The 16,792-nt window shown below is 37.2% G+C and overlaps 1 long non-coding RNA gene across 6 annotated transcripts in view; it reads right to left on the bottom strand.

Moving 5' to 3' along the window:
• The window catches only part of LOC117663806 (uncharacterized), a 113,498-nt gene that overhangs the window by 52,797 nt on the left and 43,909 nt on the right, over positions 1 to 16,792 (bottom strand). For 5 of the 6 annotated variants that reach the window (XR_015733023.1, XR_015733020.1, XR_015733021.1 and 2 more), the window contains one exon: positions 8,587 to 8,729. This is a non-coding gene — a long non-coding RNA (uncharacterized LOC117663806). The remainder of the gene's footprint in view (positions 1 to 8,586; positions 8,730 to 16,792) is intronic. The other variant, XR_015733024.1, reaches the window with a different exon arrangement.

Genomic DNA, 16,792 nt, shown 5'->3' with positions numbered 1-16,792 from the left:
CAGCAAAGTGACTTTCGAAGTAATGTTTGAGGAAATATATAAGTTCTTTGATGAATAGATAATGGTAGTTAGCAGTTACAATCTATTAATAAAATAGAAATATCAAAATATTGAAACAAACAACCTATCAGGTGACACAAACATTTGATTAAAATGATTTACTGGGGCTTTGAGACAGTTGGATGAAACTATATTTTGTTGCATTTGCTTCAGATATTATGTTATGTGTAAAATGTTTATGTGCCCTTAGGTTTTGTTCAACATTTTCCATGTTGGCATTCTGCCTGAACATCTGCAGTGCAAATTATTTCAAAGATAGGTTTAACCGCTCAAAGATTGTGTGGCTGTTTGTACACGGTGCTTTAATATAGCTTTCCTGAAGTGTTTTCTAAGCACCATCTGAAAACTGACTGTACTGTTTTTCCATGTGAATATAAAGCAACCTGGCCATTATTGTTCTTCATAGGGTACCACTAACTGTACCATAGATTTTCTTACATGGTTTTTTAGTTATTTATTCATTATTGGTCATATATTCCGTTATTTATTGGCATATACCATGACCATATCTAGGAAGATTGGCTTAAATACACATGCAAGCTTGTTAACAGTGCCAAAAGAAATGGGCTGTAAAATTAAAAGTGCCATGCGTCATAGTAATGAGATCAGTTCTTTCTTCTAGAATAAATGAAGAGACAGGCCTAGAAAGAGTATGTGAATGAGAAGTTAGAATACAAGTAATTAAGGAGCTCCATTAAAATGCCTATATGATGACTTATTTTTCTTTCAAAGGCACAACCATCCATCACATGTTATAATTATAATGTTTGTCTGTTTGATTATTGAGACTTATCTTTTAAATGAAATTATAAGCAGTCTGGCTCATGGAGGGGGGGATTGAAAGTCCATGCAAACAAACATAACTGTGCAACAGTGCAACTGAATGTGCAACAGTGCAACTGAATGTGCAACAGTGCACTGAATGTGCAACAGTGGTGGGTTGCCCCTGGTTCAGACCGGTTCGGAAGAACCGGTAGTAAAACCAATCAGAGGCTCTGCCCACTGGCCCAGACTTCATAATAAGTGATCTGCGCATGCGCAGAAGCTTCTGCACATGCACAGAAGAGCGTGCGAGCGTGATGTGAACTGGTAGTAAAGGTAAGTAGAACCCACCTCTGATGTGCAAGTATTTAAATACTCTAGAACTGCTTATTAGGCCAGTGGTTATAAAAAACAAAACTAAACAGGGAATAAGAAGATGAAAAATAAGCTAAGGACACAAGGCTTACTGTCCAAATAAAGGCAGTGGACAGTGTTTGTGGTATCAGATGATTCTTAACCTTATCGGACAATGTAAATAATTGTTTTTCATCCTCTCCCTCAATTTTGTATGGACAAAAAGACTTTGTCTCTTGTCTACCATCTGTCAATAGCAATGGAAATAAATCTCTTAGCCAGCAGAAAGCAGAAACGTAGTAATGCCATAATCTTTATAGTAACAAGTCTAGAGGGGATTTTAGATGGTATGCAAAATATGAAATAAATTAAGCTAAACTAGGTAGTAAAACTAGAGGGTGGAAGAAATGGGACTCTCAACATATAGCCTTCCTTTAGATTACACTAGTCTAGACAATCCATGCCCCATTGAGTATCAAATGCAGGAAATCAGGAGTCAAGATGGTTCAAATAAATAGGGGTTTAGTGCATGCTAACACCCTCTACAAGAATCTGAAGTACCTAAGTGTACTAACACTCAAAGCAAATTGTTGGTAGATATGAGTCAATTGAATTCAAGGTGGCTGGATTTAGATCACTTGTGGGTGCAAAAGAATTTGAGACTGATGATGTGCTTGACCCCTCCCCTCAGGGTCAGCCTACATCGCTCACCCTTTCACCTTGTCCTCCCTCCTTTTCCTTGGGTTCTTTGATGCTGCTTTCGCCCACTTGCATCATTTCTTCAAAGTCCAAGTTCTCATGGGAACTTGGCAAGGGCAAAAGGGAAGCTATTTCAAAAGAAATTGCCTCCCCATCATCTGAAGTGGCTGGCAAGCCAGATGGTGGTTGCTGAAACACAAAAACATTGTTAGAGGATCCCTCCCTTCCCCTGCCCAGAGTTGAAGGCCAGAGATTGAAGGCCCGTCATAAGTGAGTGCTCCATCTCCCCCTGGAGAGGTCCAGAAGAACTGGTTAATCTCTTCTTCAACAGTTTCCTCAGGCAATGCAGTTTGGGGGACTGGGAGTTTGGTTGATTGTGGTTTTTCAGGGAAGTACTGATTAAACTTTCAAACTAAATCAGGGCCATGAACATACCATGCATTTTCCCAGGAGTGATCAGCAACAGGGAGTCTTCCAATGAATCAAGTACTGAATGCCTTTGCCTCTGTGCCTAGAGTCCAGTATTTCCCCACTTTGTATTCCCCCTACTATGATTAGTGATGGAAGAGTTTGATGTGATCATAATGTGCTTGGAGGGATGCCTTTAGAGAGTAAGGATCAGTGAAGGACTGGGTCCACCTTCGTAGATGGAGGCAATTGGAGGTGAAAAACTACTGGGTTGATTTGTTCCTGAATGGTCCCATAAATTTAGCATCTAGATTTTTGGAAAGTTGTGAAGATGCTAAGAACTTGATCAAGAGCCAGACCATGTCTCCTATTGCTATGGGCATCCCTTTCCACTGGTGGGCATTCCACTGCTCCCTTTTGTAAGACTGATTGGCTTGGTTGAGTTGCTGCTTCAGTAGGGTTTGGGCAATGAATTGCTCCTGTAAGAAATCAACCACCCCTGAAATTCTAAGTGCAGGAAAGTGCACCGCTGGAATTGGAAGTGCAGGATGGTCTAGAAACACTTTCGAAAGTGTGCCATACATGACTTGAAATAGTGTCATTGAAGTTGGTGATTGTAGTGAGTTGTTATAAAAAAATTCTGCAAGAGGCAACAAGGATGGCCACTGTCCAGTTGTCTTTGCTGTAGGTACAGTAGCACCTCAAATACTATTGGAGAAGCTATTGAATTCTACTGGACCTCTGCTGGGTCTTCCTTGAAGTCATCCATCCAAGCCCATGAGAAGTGATCTAGACATTGCTTTATCTTGGTGATTAAGTCTTGGTGCTGTTTGATAGCTCCCAACCTCTCAGTGAATGATAGTTGCTGTCAAACCTAGAAATGCAAAAGCTGCAGAATTGTTAACAGTACTGGAGTCTGTTGAACCTGACAATATTTTGGTTTGTGTGTGAGAGAGCATCTGGCATCAAGTTCTTTGAGCCTGGGATACATTGAATGTGAAAATCAAAGCAAGAAAAGAATTTGCTTCCTCTGATTTGACTGGGTGCAAGTGGCTTGATCTTTTGCAGTTTGTGTCGATTCTTGTGGTCTGGGTTGACTTCTATGGGGGAAATGTTAGAAAACATCTCCAGTTTTATAATGCTGATTTAATGGCAAAGAGCTCTTTATTAAAAATGCCATAGTTCTGTTCTGGGGCAGTGATGGTTCCAAGTGCAAGGCAAGAAACTGTTTTCTCCCCCCCTCTCTTGTAGAAGAACAGCTCAGATGGCAACATCTGAAGTGTCCATTTGAACCACAAATCTCTTTGATGGGTCTGGATGCTGAAGGAAAGGCTGGCAAGCCAAAAGCTGCTTTAATTCTTTGAATGCTGTTTGGTATGTAGAAGTTCAAGCAAATTTAACTCCTCTTTTTGTAGTTGGGTAAGGGGTTGGTCTTGTGAGCAAAATCAGGTATACACTTTGTGTAGAAGTTAGTGAAGCTGAGGAAGAATTGTATGTCTTTGGCTGTTGGAGGGCTTGCTAATCTAGTAGAGCCTTGATTTTTTTAGGGGTCCATCTAGATGCCCTTTGTGGAAATAGAGTATCCCAAAAGTCTAGCTGTTGCAGATCAAAGGTGCATTGCTCTGGCTTGGCAAAGAGAGGGCTGCCTCTCAGTCTACTAAGAACCCTATGTACATGGTTTGTGTGCTGAGCCTCATTTTCAGAGTAGACCATAATGTCATCTACCTAGAGAACTATAAATTAGTCAAATTAGGTGTGCAAAAACTTTGTTCATAAACCTAGAAAATATGGCCTCCATGTTTATGAGCCCAAATGGAACTACAGTGTATTCAAACTTCCCATACCAAAGGCAGTTAAATATTTCTGGCCTCTTTGATTCTAAACCTATAAAGCTCTTCATGGCTTAGGCCCGGAGTACTTGCAGGACCATCTCCAGCCATTCTCCCATCGTCCTGTGCGCTCTCACAGAGTCGGCCTCCTCAGGGTGCCGTCGGCCAAACAATGTCGGCTGACGACCCCCAGGGGGAGGGCGTTCTCTGTGGGAGCCCCGACCCTCTGGAATAGATTGCCCACTGAGCTCAGGACAGCCCCCGACCTTCTTTCCTTTCATCGCGAGTTGAAGACGTGGCTCTTCCGCCAATTAAACTGATCCGTTTGGGGGTACACTGGTATAATTTTAAATTGTTTTTAATTGGGTTACTGATTTTAATTTTGTATTGTATTGTGATTTGTATTGAAGTTGTCATTTTGTAAGCCACCTTGAGTCCCTAGGGAGAAAGGCGGCATATAAATCGCAATAAATAAATAAATAAATAAATAAATAAATAAATAAATAAATAAATAAATAATGAGGTTGTAAGCATTCCTTAAGTCTAGTCTCATAAAAATGCGTGCTTTCTGCAGTCTATCTAAGAGATCTGGAATTAACAGAATTGAGTAATGATCCCTCACTGTATTTAGGCCCTGGAATTTGTGAACCACTCTAGAAGGAGCTCCCACTATTGCCAGGTGTATTGGTATCTTGCTTATTGGATATGAAAAAGGTGGGAGCTGAGGCTGGAGATCTCCTAGGGACATTTCATGGGGAAACCCCATTGGTAATGTTTAAGTCATCTGGGGTTAGGGTTAGGCTCTTCAAGGCAAAAAGCTGCCAAAATATTTTTTTTTTCCCGTGCTTGCTTCCTTTCATGTATTCTTGATCCTGGAGTCCAGGTATGGTTTTTTAAAGAGATGGATATGAGTGGCAGAGGTGTGGAATTTAGTTTATAGAGTGGGAGAAATATGAAGAAATTCTCCCTGCTGTCTTTTCCCCCCCTTTATTGATGAAATGTGGCTTTCTGGGAGAGGGAGGGGGTTAAAAAAAGGCAAAGGTTTGGGAAGTATATCCTGAAGCTGCTGCCTAAAGCCTAGCAAAGAGTCAAGAATAGCTTTTTACTCTTCCAATGACCAGCTGACCAGAGCAGAAATCTGAGAAAACAGCAGCCATTTCCGCGAGTAATTATTGGAGCGCTGAAAATGGCAGCTGCTTCCATGAGGTATTGAGAGCAAGCCAAAGCACTGTGGGATTGCATCAGGGTGGGATGGTGGGGGAGAGGCAGGAGGTCACTGCAGCATCCCTGTAGTCTGTCATTAGGACACTGCAGCTGTCGTAACTTTGAAACAGGTTTGCATGTAGTTTTGGTATATCTTGTTCTAACCTCAATGTTTCTTAACTGACCTCTTGTATCTTGAGGACTACCTGAATTTGCAAATTCACATAGTAATATGGCAGTTAGCCCTGGATATGCAGTCATAAACCACTCATGCTTCACAAGTTTGATTAGGTACTGTTGATTAGCACTTTATGACTTTTGAAGGTATTAGTTGCTCATGCTATTAGTTATCTAATAACTAATTAGACTGACACCAAACTAGTTTGTAATCAGAATATCATGGCACACTTTACCAAGTGCTTATTTCATATGAGCTGTTATCTCAAGGACATCCTAAAATAAAATGATCATAAATACAAGATGTTGTATCGATGAAGACAACAAAACTGTACATTCATTCAACTAGAGAAGCATTTTTGTTTCTAGTGCATTATTTTAAGATACAAATGAATTGAATATCCATAAAAGTGTCATTGTGCATGAAGTGTGGGAAGGTGAAACCTGTATAGTTACTAATCTTATAGGGAAACTACTTTAAAAGAAATTAATTTTCGTTTGCTCTTGACAATAAAAAGGCAGATGCTTATTCATTGCTTGATGATTACATCACAAATATCAAGTGCAGACACAGGCCTTTCACTGCCTTACAATATAATGATAAAAATGTTGCTGTTGTTTTTAGCTGGCAGCTCATTCGTCTGGCAGTTTGACAAAAGAATAACCAGTCTTGAAAGTTGTCACTCCAGGAACAATAAGAAAAAATTCCAAAGCAATATTGTGTGACAGCCAGTTTGGAAGAGGAAGGCAATATATTTCATGTATCTTGTCACTGACCTAGCTATATGTTCATCAAAGGACCCAATTTCTAATGTCTCCATATTTAAGCATGGTATTTCAATGGGACTTTAGAATGTAGCACATTTTTCTGTCAGCAAATGTTTCCATATTTGGAAGACTCAGATTTTTTCAGACTTAAAATTAGGACACTATACAGTGTTAGTACAATTCAGTTAGGAAACTGAATTATGGAAATCAATTTGGGACTGAATACAGATAGATAGATAGACAAAATTATATATATATATATATTATTGTGGTATGAAACAGGAGTCTAATCATGGCTAGAGAACAGGAGCCTAATGCCTGGGATGTCACAGGTGAAAACCTGGTTGATTAGTTCAATGTTTCTCAACCTTGGCATGTTCTAGGTCCCTTTCATGATATAATATCACCAAACAAGATCTAGGAAATGGCAACTGTTGCCTCATGAAACAGAATTTCCTTCAGAATTGGATGGCATTGATCTTCTTGGCCTTTCATAAGTCCCAGAAAATCTGTTTTTCCACTAAGCCGTGGGCCACAACATTGGATGAACCTGTCCTGAAACGACTTGGAATTGAAGTATGTTGTGGTTTAACCATGGGTTTTAGGGGATTTATTTGTTTTGTTATTAGTTTTTATGATTTAACCATTTGTAAGTTGCTGAGAACTGCTATTAATGGCTGCTATTTATGTAGCCATTTATAACATCTAAAAAAAGAAATATATGAAGCTACATTGGTGTGTGATAATATATTGTCTATAATTTATAATTCGAATCTTTGGATATATGATTCGTGTTTGTCCCAAAACACAATGTACTTAGAAGACTGAATGAGTTTGAAAATATGTTTTGAATATTAGTTTGTGATTTTGTTACAAAAAAAATCTGTAATTGTATTAATTATGTTGAGAGTAACAAGAAAGATTCCTTTGATGGAAAATCTTAAACCTGAACATTATTAAGCATTAATTCAGGATGAATGACGCTAGTCACCAATTTTCTTTTGCTTGACTAGATTTCTTGGCTTCTATTAAGCCCAGTTTGTTAATGCTTGTTTCTCTATTTTTCATCAGAAGGTCATCTAGAGCTCCAGTGAAAATTGTGAACACTCATTAACATAATTAAATCCAAAAAGGATTTCTCAGCTTGAGAAAGGGTCTATCATACAGCTTTTAAACAACAACTAAGTCACATAGTTGTACCATTTGAGAAGTAATTTTCTAATGCCTAAACTTCAAAGGAATTTTTGAAATTACCATGTAACCCAGTGCTAATCCAGTGGAGTGTTGCTTAATGGTCCGTTTAATTTTTGTCTTGATTGGTCTTTAATAAGCTTCTCAGCTTGAAGGCTGCCTTCGTATAAGCAATACAATAATACTGTACAGAATTACTTTAGGCATCCTAACTTCCCATAATATTCCACTCTATCTTTCCCTCCTATGGAAGGTGTCCTCTTCAGCTATGGTTTCATGCTGTTTCAGTGATGAACCAGTGTGCAGAGGGATTAAAATGTTAAAATACTTTTCAGAAGATCATCATTCTTGGTACCTTGAAAAATCATACCACTTACCCCTTTTAAGTTATGCACCTTAAGAAAATAAATCCATTCTGACATGTAATATTGTCATACAAAGCTACTAGCAGGCATTTAGCCAGCTTGGCCATTTCATATTGCTGACTGCAGCAAAGTTGGAGAGGAAAACTGAGACAAGAAAGATGTGCATAATTATAATTTTGCTTTATGTCTGCTCTGGCAAAATCCACTATATTTTGATGACACATAGAAACCTTCACATATTTCACATAGAAATTTTCACATATTAGTTCAAGGCAAAGTCAGATTTATTTTAAGAAAAGGTTAATGTTGACAAAAGTTAACATAAACCTTAACAAAAGGATCTGTGATTGCCCTAGTTAATTGTGTTATGCTTCCTATGTTAGAAATGCCAATGATAGTTAACAACATTTCATCAGACAGTGGCCAGCAATCATGTCCTACATTTATTACTTTAATGTAAGAGGACTATTCATAGTCCTATAGTAAAACCTATAATTGCACATCTTTAATTTAAGGACACTGTCGCTGAGCTGTCTTCAATCAATAAGTATGCAAGCACACTTGGTATGCAATGATAATTTGTTTTTCTGCTAATTGATCTTTAAGTAAAATGAGAACCAAACAAATATATGGAATAATTGCCTTCAATAAAGGATGTTTATTCTTAATCTCTGAAACAGACAATAACTAATGGGAAGTGTTTATAGACAACCTGGAATTAAGCAGAAACTTCCTAACACTGAGAACAATAAACCAGTGGAACAACTTGCCTTCAGAAGTTGTGGGTGCTTCATCATTGGAGGTTTTTAAGAAGAGACCGGACAGCCACTTGTCTGAAATAGTACACTGTAGAGTCTCCTGCTTGAGCAGGGGTTTGGACTAGAAGTCTTCTAAGGTCCCTTCCAGCTCTATTCTTTAAAAAAAAAAAAAAGACTATCTGGAACAACAATGTGAATATTGCACTTAAAATAGCTAGCTTCACAGAATAACCAAAGTAAACCAGGACCATTCTACTTCAGCTCCAGATCAACCCATCATGGCAATGGATGGATTGAGTTGATGTAATTTAATCAAAACATCTAAGACTGGGTTTAGTGATTGTCGTTTCCTGCTGTGATTACGTGGGCTATTCACCTTTCTTTTCAGTTGATAGCAGTAATAATAACATCTTGTTTACCAAGCAAGTGTGAAGTAAGTTGAATGCACCATTTTTGTACTAGAACAGGGACATTTTATTACAGTGCCCAAAAAAAAAAACAATTGACCCTCATATAAAGTTTGAAATCCAAATTGATTATAATAACCTGGAAAAAGATACTATACTTTGAAGAAAATATCAGGGAAGAGTTCCAAGCCAGTTAGAGTAACCTAAATAGCTCGTCCTAGAACTGCCTTTCATCTTGTCATCATTATTCCACCTATAGTCCCTTATGGATCATAGGAAACTGTTTTAAATATTTTAGACTGTTTGTTTTATTTATTTATTTAGAAGATTTATATGGCTGCCCACTCGTTCTTAGTGACTCTGGGATACTTACAAAAACCCAATATAAAGGAATAAAAAAAACACTGTACCCCTACTGATTATGAGGACAGCACATCCTTTGCAAATGATTTGAAGGTAGTACATTGGATTAGTTCACCTGAACGCTACCTTCAGGTGAAGTCAACAGCATCAACACAGCAGACACAATTGGGCAACATATATTAATACATTTAATGAATGCTTAAAGGGTCTGGGGCTTAAATCACAATTTTTGTTGATCCCATTAGAGTAGTCCTAATTTCACTGCTATTCATTAAAGTAGTCCCTTTTTTATTTTCCTTGTGAGCCCTTTAAAAGTTTTGACTGCATTAAGGTGTTGATTTAAGCATTAGAAGAAATCTGGGGAAAAAATGAATAGCAGAGAGGTGCTGTGTTCATGTGAAACCTGAAGCACTTCTTTGCAAAAAAAAAAATTCACATTGTGCACAACAGTGCTTATTATCTCTCCCAGATGATTATGTAGATCTGATTGGGAGTAAGGTGCATTTTTATGAACTAGGAATACTAAGCAGAAATCTCTAATATTGTCTTTTTTTTAAATAATTGGAGAGAAATAATTCAAAGCACATATTAAAGTAAAACATCAAATCAAATTTTTATTACACATCAGCAACCCAGACTACATAAGACTTACTAAACAAACTCCATAGAATATAACCTACAAAAGAAACTAAAGTACACAAGATGAAAAATGTACAATTATGCTTGTGCTATTTTGTTGCCATACAAGCTATGAAAAAAAAAACTTTGCAACAGTGAGAGGTTCTTATCTGCCAGGAAAAATTAAACATAAAATTTCTGAGTCCATTCCAAAAATGAAGTTAGAAGAGGTGTTAATAGTTCTTTATGTATGTCTCAACAGAAATTACATTATGAGTTTGTGTTTCAGTGTGACCTTTTGTACAAGGATAGAGACTTTCTGCATATGACATTTTATAATTTTTTTCATCCAATATTGCTGACACTGTAATAGTCATCTATAATAATGTGAATGCTTGCCAAAAATATTTTTTGTAAATTGATCTAAGTACTATATTGCTTTAAGTATGCACGGCTACAGTCCAATTGTACCCTAGATAAGAATATATTCTGACTGTAATTCTATACAGATAGTCCTTGACTTGCAACAGTTAATTTAGTGACAGTTCAAAAACAACAGCGCTGGAAAAAAAGTGACTTATGACCATTTTTCACATTTACGACCATTGCAGCATCCCCATGGTCACTTGATCAAAATTCAACTGCTTGGCCGCTGACTCATATTTATGATGGTTGCAGTGCCCGGAGGTCATGTGACCACCTTTTGCGACCTTCTAAGAAGCAAAGTCAATGGAAAGGCCAGATTCACTTAACAATCATGTTAACTTAAGAACTGCAGTGAATCACTTAACAACTGTGACACGAAAAGTCGTAAAATGGGGCAAAACAAAATATTTGTTAAGTAACAAATATCTCACTTAGCAACAGAAATTTTGAGCTAAATTGTGGTCACAGGTTGAAGACTACCTGTATTATATATCTTTTCTTTAAGCACCGTCATTGCCTGATTTACCGGGAATCACATTTATTATTATTATTTGGGTCGGACCTGAAGGTGAAGGCCATGACCTCATTTCAATGTTTGTAAGGCCTGCATCTATCCACAGATAACATTAACCACAGGTTTCATCACTTGAAATAGCTTTCTTAGGAATTTTTACCCCACCCTTTCCAGGTTTTGATAGTTTATACCTCAATTTCAAAGAGCTGTAGTGGTTAGAATGCAGTACTGCAGTACTACTTCTGCTGAGTGCCAGCTGCCAGCAGTTTGGCAGTTCGAATCTCACCGGCTCAAGATTGACTCAGCGTTGTATCCTTCTGACGTTGGTAAAATGAGGACCCAGATTGTTGGGGGCAATATGCTGATTCTGTAAATTGCTTAGATAGGGCTGTAAAGCAATGTGAAGTAGTATATAAGTCTAAGTGCTATTGCTACTGCTATTAATTGAGCTCCACACAAGAGCAAGCATAGTCTCTTGGCTTCATAAAGTTTGACAGTAGCTAATATGTACTGGGCATCTCTGGAGAAGAAAAATGAAAAAAATGGTGCTGAACTGCACTGGACATTTGCAGCAACTTGAACGTTTGATGCATCCCAGGATAAGACAGTACAAAACCCAAATATCTAAAGCTGGTAACCTACTATATTTTATCTCCTGTAAAGGTACATTTAATTTTTCAAAATGCCTTGCAAAATCCATTATTTTTATAATTGATCAGAAATAAAATTCTTTACAGAACTAGGTCCTTCTAGGGCCTATTTATGTTTGTAATATTATATTAATATTCATAAAAATACAGGTCTGCTTTCCAGTTTGGGGAAAATAATATATCTATAAGATCAGCTAAGGTTGCAAAGTTTAAAATGCATTTAAAATTCTAATGTGTTTATTAGGCATGAAAATAAATAAATAAAGACAAAAGGGAGGGGGAAAGTTGTTGATGTTTAATTCACAGCTGTATTTTGCAACAATCTTAGTATATTTACTTTATTTAATATTTTGCCTGGTGAAGACTTTTTTTAGAACTTGAAAGTTTGTGTACTGTGTGATGATTTTCAGTTGGTCTGAAAGCAGTGAAATCTGGCTGGATGTATCCAGCTTGCGCGAACCAGTAGTACCGGTGGTGGGAGGCTCCGCCCACCCACCGGGATGTCATTATATCCTGTTTTTGACCCTCTGCACATGCGCAGAAGACTTTGCGAATGCACAGAAGAGGCACATGCGTGCATAGCGCACACACGCTCCAGCATGCTCCCATTCCCGAACTGGTAGCGAACGTAAATGGATTTCACCGCTGGTCTAATTAAATTATTGTTTTTATAACAGATTGTGTACTGTTCCTTGTGGTTCAACTATCTTTATTTTTACAGTGAAATGTTACCTTAAATTCTCAGCCCCTCAATAACTCACAAGATTGATGAATTTTAGCAAGCCAATGTAGCAGTGTCTGTCCCCAAGCCAAGCTAGAACTCAGTTGAAAAGAATTCAGCTCACTGGTTTAGTCCAAAAATATGCAGATTTGCTGGGCAGCATCTGCTCCAGTTCATCTGCAAGAATAGAACATTGGCCTTCTGGAAAGCGCTGAAAAAATGACTTTGCCATCATGTTTGAGGAACCAGGTTGGTAAGGAGCCTGTTGTGGTCCGCCAGCAGCCTGTGGAGATGGCAGCAGAGTCGGACGTGAGGAGGCTGAGGAGGAACATTCCAATTCCAGTCCTGGAATCTGGGGAAGGCTCGGACGAGAGCTCTGCATTAGAGGCAGAGATGGGGCCAGGGCCATCTTGGAGTTATGTGCAGGCTCCGGAGCCTCCAGAGTTGGACATCAGAGAGGCAGAGGAGCAGGGGGAGCCTGTTCCTAGTACGTGCATACACAGAGCTGCCAAAAGGCAAGAACAATTAAAACAAAAGGGACGACTCGGGAGTAAGGCTCGGAGATGATTGGCCCCTCCCATAAAACATAAAGAGCAAAGGTACGTTGGCCTCTGCAGGAAGCAACATTGTGGATGGTGTCAGTTTGTACTTTGAAACTCCATTTTTGACTCTGTATTTCTGAGTGGCCTTGCCAAGATAATTGCCAATTAGGTCTTTGGCAGCGTGTCAAAGAAGATAAAGGTGGGTGTTTACCAGCCTTATCTGAAGGACTGTGGCAGACTTCTGTTAGACTATTTATAAACTCTTGGTGATTCAGCACGTGCTGTGAATGAAAGGAATTCACAGCTGTTAAAATAAAAAAAGGGGGGGTTGGGGACTAATTGTGTGCTTTTTACTATATCTGAAAGCCTAGGTCAGAACAGAGCATGTGAAATGGTTACACTGTTTGTAAAATGGATGGCATTCACCTTTGGTTATATAGTTTTTATTAAATAATTTTTTAACAAAGTAAAAGCCATAAGAGAAAATAAAAAGATAAAGGAAAATAGTGAATAGTGTAACAAGAAAATAGGAATAGAAAAAGAAAAAAGGAAAGGAAATAAAAGAAAGCATAGTCTTACAGTCTTATATATAATATTCCATGGCTATGTTTAAATGGACATCTATGAATTCCTACAAGACACTGCTTTCAATTGCATGTTGACCTTGAAAATTCTTGGTATTGTTATGTATATTTGAATCCAGTTTTCCAGCTTCTTTACAAGTCCATCAGACAAAATAAAATCACACATTTTGTTCACATTTTCAACATAAATTTGAAACACCTTTATACGTTCTAGACAATTTTTCTGAAGTCATATACCAATGGAATATCATTTTCCAAAGATTATGTTTTAAATCTAACATGTGAATTTTAATTCTTTTAAGAAATCTTACGCTGAAAGTTCTTAGCCCATTTTATCATATACTCTTTCACTTATTCTTTTTTGTTCAAATTATAATAAAAGTTTATACATTTTAGCAGGTAAATGTTCACCATTTGTATGTATTTCAGCTTCAAATTCTGTCTTCTGCTGTTTAATTCCAAATGTCCTATTATCTACCTTACATCTTTCTCTTAACCATACATACAAAAACCATTGAAAATGAAATCCCTCTGCAATCAGTGGTTCTCTTGATTTCATCGTCTTTTCTTCATGCTCTTCATGTATCAACTCTTGATAAGTTAACAATTTATCTTTACCTGCTGCTTCTTTTCTGTAGAATGCTTCTTGTGCTGAGACCCATAAAGGTATTTAGGGGTACAGCTTGCATTTATATCTGCTCCATATTTTCAATTTGGCACTTGTAATGTAATGGTTTTTAAAATCTACATTAACCTAAACTTTATTGTAGCATAAAAAACATTCTGGTTTTTAGTTGTTGTAATGGTGTTTTTTGGTTGTTGTTGTTCTCATTTGAATTATTTATTTGTATTTTGTGATTTTTAACTATGTGAACCACCCAGAATTGCATGTGTAGTACAAGAGACTACACAAATTTAACAAATAAATAAAATAGTGTTATTAACATTAAGTATACCATGTTTTACCTGAAGCTGACAGACATAGTTGGAAATCAAAAATATCTGCAAGTTATAGTAAAGAAACCTTTAAATACTTGTTGTACTAGAACAAAAAAAGAATGCAAAGATTAAGAGAAAATTGAGAAGAAAATGCAATTTTCTGTTCAGTTTATAATTCCCGTATAATTTCATCTTTAAGTTTTTTAGCCCTACATTTAGCCTTCTTTAGCTTGGCAGCCTCGAGAGATGGGAATACAATCCTCAAAGTTCCAATTCAGCATGTAGGTTATAAAGTAATGAATCTCATGGGTTAATTCTGAATAGGATTTCCAGGTTGCAGTTGTCAATCCTAATGGGTTGGCCACAAGCAGACACAATATTTAGGACTGGAACCTGGAAATACAGTTTCATATTTTTAATAAACTATAAATTCTTAAATACTTTGGCCACCTAAAGAGAAGGAAGGACTCACTGGAGAAGAGCCTAATGCTGGGAAAGATTGACAGCAAAAGAAGAAAGGGACAACAGAGAATGAGATGGCTGGATGGAGTCACTGAAGCAGTAGGCATGAGCTTAAATGGACTCCAGAGGATGGTAGAGGACAGGAAGGCCTGGAGGAACATTGTCCATGGGGTCATGATGGGTCGGACATGACTTCGCAACTAACAACAACAAATACATTCAGAGGTTGAACTTTCAGTAAGTTTAGCTAACTAACTTTCACTAAGTTAGCTAAATTGCACCTTGCAGGCCCAATTCCTTTTCAGTAAGTTTATTCATTCATTGTATTACCCATGTATTCCACTTATGAATAGATATGAAGATCAATAAGTTGCTTCGTGAGCAATAGCTATCAAAATGAATAATGCACATTTATACCACAAACCATTTGTGCAACGTTGAATAATAGCATGTTCAAGGCAATTTATTTAAATGTTGTAGCATGAAATCCTCAGTTCCATATCTAAATGGCAAATAGCCCATAGATTATGTTTTCTCCTAAGAATGTGATGAGAGCAAACATACTTTCAGCCATAAAATGCTGTTTTTGAGATGGTTAATAGTACTGCTAGAATTTAAAATGCATTATTATTTGATTTAAAAAATATTCGTTCAAGGCGATATGTGTACAGTATTTATGCATGGATAAATGAGAAAAGGAAGAAAATAGGAATCTATGCCAGCACACAACATTGTGGACAAATATATTCTAAATCACAGATGGGTGCAGTTGATCGCCAGAACCATATTATTATCATAACAGATACAACAAAGTTTTTAAACAGTGATGCCTGAACTGACAGATAAATTACAATGGAAAATGAAGACAATAGAAATTAAGACTTTGATACTCAGCTACATTAATGAAAATATCATACATGGAGAAATGATACATTATGGGAACAGGAAGGCAAATAATTCATGATGTGACTATATTTAACATTATTATTGACACTGAAGTAATAACAAGTGCTTGCAGGAAAATACCAGTTCAAGACTCTTTAACAGTTGATTAGCTGTCACAGCCTACTGTTTGTGGTAGAGGCAACTCTGCATTGTTCCATCAACAGTTTCTTTTTAACAATCCATAATTACATCTCCATAAAGTCATGAGGAGTCAAGCTTAACTTGGAAAAGGCTTGACTTTATAATACAGATTATAGAGGAAAGCTATGGCATTTTGTGCAGGAGTGTGTAACAGAAAACGTAAATAGCAGGGATTAGTTCTGTTAAATAATTTATGGGTTTTAATACCAGATGAAAAATCTGTTAGTAATAAAAATACATATGGAGAAGAAGCAAGCACGCGAACATTTGATTGGTCACTTTGATTGGTCAAGCAAACTTTAAAATATACTGTATACTGTGCCTCCATTACACACTTTATTACTTAATATGGAAGCAGTTTCAAAAGTGAGGGCATTTGAATTGTTTTTTAAAATTAGGAAATCAAACTATTCCTGCTCAGGACAAGACTCTCTTAAATGACAAGGCTTCTATTTGCCAGTGGGCTGTTTGAAACTGATGGAGGATTGACCTTTAAAGAGGTGGTGGGGTAAAGTGTATTTTATGCATTTATAATAACTTTTGGAGGGTGGGGGAAAAATAGGCACTTCTTTTTAAAGATTACCAACCACTTCAGTTTTACATCTTCAGTCCCTTTATTCTGCCTCTCTGTTCTTTTAAAGCACTTGAATTGACAATAGCCTCAATAAATCCTATCACCATCACAGAACCAAATGGATGCGTGCAGGGAATTTAGAGTTCATGCATATTCAGTGGTATGATATATTTCAGGCAGGTACAGCTTTAGAAAAAGTGAGATGCAAAAGGAAGTTCAGCACACAGTAATCTTTGTGCTTCAGAGAGGTAACAACCATTATCTTGGAATTTCTTTGCTATGTTTTTACCGTTATATGATGTACGGTTTTAAATAAAAGCCACAGAGTAAGG

Source organism: Pantherophis guttatus, chromosome 3 (assembly GCF_059756535.1).
Source record: "Pantherophis guttatus breed Tessera chromosome 3, ASM5975653v1, whole genome shotgun sequence".
NCBI classification, from domain to species: Eukaryota; Metazoa; Chordata; class Lepidosauria; order Squamata; family Colubridae; genus Pantherophis; species Pantherophis guttatus.
Note: the sequence above shows the minus strand (reverse complement) of the source record. Positions and strands in the feature narration are given on the sequence as shown.